The sequence below is a fragment of the Lissotriton vulgaris genome, chromosome 1_1, assembly GCF_964263255.1.
Source record: "Lissotriton vulgaris chromosome 1_1, aLisVul1.2, whole genome shotgun sequence".
Lineage (NCBI taxonomy): Eukaryota > Metazoa > Chordata > Amphibia > Caudata > Salamandridae > Lissotriton > Lissotriton vulgaris.
Window position 1 is genome coordinate 228340380 of NC_141685.1, and position 3091 is coordinate 228343470.

The following is a 3091-nucleotide window of genomic DNA, read 5'->3' on the forward strand; positions in this document are numbered from 1 at the left end:
TATTATTATTACTACTTTTAATCACATTAAATATTATCTTTGTAGACAATCATTTAGTTGTGACTGCGGGCGTTAAAGACTAGCTAGAGCCCCCATTTGGGGAGCCCTCCCTAGTTGTGTGGCTCCTCTTGACTCAATTTCTCGGGAGACCATGGCTTCTGAGTATGTTGCCAACGTATTTCCTCCCTCGTCAGTGTGATCCGAGGGCAGGTGATGGACTTGTGCCGTGGTTAGCTCCCTGCACCAGCTGGAGAGTGCAACGGGGGCTCTGAATGACCCAGAAGTGCATTGGCTCCATCCCTCCCCGGCTGCGGTGATGGGCGGGAATCAGTTGTAGCTGCAAATAATTCAGTGATTGAGATTGTCCTATTGATACCCCATTCTGAGACCCCTTCCTAGGCAGTTCAAGAGGCCCCTTAGGGGACTGATAGTCACAGCCTTAATTTTCTTTGGTTGGGTGGTGAGTTAAGTGTATAAATTGTGCCTGATGGGGGGGGGGGGTGCCAATATCTTGTAGTGTTAACCGGCTGTGCAATTTTATGTTAGCTGTTGATCCATCTATCTGGGCTCCCATCAGAGCTCTCGTGAAAGGTGTACTGGAAAGATGGGAGGCAATGTTTAGGTTTCGCCTAGGCAGCTCTTGCGCTGTCTCTTCGAAAAATGCTGTATTCAGAATATGGGCATAAAGCTCCGGCCATTTTCACCCATCTTTTTAATTGGCGTCTTTCCCTGTCCTTTGTTAATGGTGGCTTTTCATTGGTCAATAGGCTTAGTAGTCCCTCCTTAGTACCACCCCGTCTCTTCTTGTAACCTCCCATGAGGACACCCCCTGTTATTTGTGTTGTTACTCCATGAGTTTTAATTACAGCCTCAAGGCCCTATTTGCTCAGAAGGCTTCAGGCAAGACACACACTTGGTCCTAAGTTAAGCTGGCAGTTGTTACTTCACTCGAAAGAACATCTCACATTTACATGAGACCATCTATAAATTTCCCTTCGTCAGCTCCATGCAAATTAGAGCCTAATCTGAAATTAATGTAATAATTACTTTGTCACATTACAGAGTTTCTAATTGTAGATATGGACTTAGCTATGTGAATGTACTCATAGTACTGTCTTGTATGCAATGCATTAGGATAAGGTGGATTTACCATATATTCTGCAGGGTGCAGTACCATATGTGACCAAAAGAGGTCTGCATTGCTGGTGCCGTGCTCACTACTGACCTCTAGGAACAGCTTGCAGTACTGCACTGAAACATACAATGCTGGTGCCTTGCTCACTAGGGAGCTCTAGGAGTAGCTTGTGGTACTGCACTTTGAAATACAATGCTAGTTCCTGGCTCACTACGCAAGCATTTGCAATGCACTAGGTCTCGCCTTACTGAAAGTATGAGATATGGGCGTTGCATTATGATTTGCGATGCCAATACCTCAAACTATCAGCAATGCGGGGCCTATTGCATTGCAAATGCTTGTTTTGCTCATCCTTTTGAGTTTGTAGCGAGCGAGTTCATGAAGGGGGTGAAGAAAGCTTGAGTGATCGAATGTCGCTTTCACACTGCCAGTTCATCAGATAGTTGGTTGTAGACTGTAAGGCGCGGCCACGCCACAACAGAGTAACTAGTGAAAGGGGAGGGGCACGAGCGCGTCTTATCTGGACTGGTTGAAGAGGAAGGACTGGACTGGACTAGTTTGGACAGCCAATGCCATCTCAAACCCCCTGTACTTCTTTCTTTCCTTGGCCCACACAGAGCCTGATGGCCAGTGCTTGGTAGCCAGTTCCTTCTTTGGATTGCCGGTATCCCTCACGGCATGTGGGGGGAATAGAGGAGGCAGAGTGGGCAATATAGGAGCAGCTCTAGTTGTTCCCATGGTGCCCAAGGTGAGGTAATGGGCCATGGTGGGGCTTTAAGACGCTGATGTGGGGCACTGCAGGGGAGAGGAGATACATAGCAACAAGCTACACCATCCCTGCAGAACTCTGCCTTTGTCTACATTATATAAAGTGTTACACAATGGATGCAATGTGGTAGCGTGGCCGAGCGGTCTAAGGCGCTGGATTAAGGCTCCAGTCTCTCCGGAGGCGTGGGTTCGAATCCCACCGCTGCCAGGAATTTTTTTTTCTTTTACTAATACATCACCGCACTCTCATTTACAAACTTGAAAATGCAAAGTGTTTCCGGGACTGCTCGTCCACAGCAGTACTCCTTTGTTTGCTGCTCTCTGTCTATTCCAAACTAATGTTTATGTTAGGTTAGGAAAGGACATAGGGTGTTAAAAACACAGGACCGGTGGCATATTCAACCTCACAAAAGGACTATACCCGGAACCGCTGCAGCCAGGGGAGCGGGCTGCTGAGAGGTGGGCTCTGTGGAGAGGCCCACCCTGCCACATCCCTCGCTCTGATGGGACAGACACACCCGCACACTGGTGCACATTAATGGTGAGTGGCGCTGGAAGAGAGGAAGGGAACATGTTTCTCTCTCACGCCTGAAGCGTGAGACGGCTTTAGACTGTGTGTGTTTCCTCCGCAGCTGCAGAGCCTCTTCCAATCTGTAAAAATACAATAAATCTGTAAACATACAATACAACTTTCAATGAGTGAACGAGCGGGTCACAGAGAAGACAAAGCATTAAACATTCGTTGCAGTGCCCGGTTGAGGAAGAGTCCGCAGGTGGGAATGAGGAAGGGCGAAGGGAGAATGATGATGTGAAAGTGGAGAGGCAGGGAAGACGGAACAGCAGCGAGAAAAGACTGCGACCGCGGAGGAAATTATAAACATCAACGAAGGACAAAAGATGGGACCTGCCGAAACCCGGGATCGAACCAGGGACCTTTAGATCTTCAGTCTAACGCTCTCCCAACTGAGCTATTTCGGCGCCTGAGACATTAAAAACACCATTCAGGTAAACTGGGTATAAGTATGCGTCATACAATGTAATTATCGGTATTGTAAGGTGGAGTGATTTAACAGCTACTTTGACTACTCCTTGTGTCACTACAAACCCCTTTTCATTGCGCTTATTGAGGGCGGTCACTCATGCCCAGGAGTCAATCAGTATTCGACGGAGCGCTCTCTCTGACCCAGT

At 47.8% G+C, this 3091-nt stretch overlaps 2 non-coding genes across 2 annotated transcripts; one reads left to right on the forward strand and one right to left on the reverse strand.

The window, feature by feature from the left end:
- Positions 1 to 2029: 2029 nt before the first annotated feature.
- On the forward strand, positions 2030 to 2111 carry TRNAL-AAG (transfer RNA leucine (anticodon AAG)). The gene has a single exon. It is a non-coding gene; the product is annotated as a tRNA-Leu (tRNA).
- Positions 2112 to 2808: 697 nt separating this feature from the next.
- Positions 2809 to 2881, reverse strand: TRNAF-GAA (transfer RNA phenylalanine (anticodon GAA)). The gene has a single exon. It is a non-coding gene; the product is annotated as a tRNA-Phe (tRNA).
- Positions 2882 to 3091: the final 210 nt, after the last annotated feature.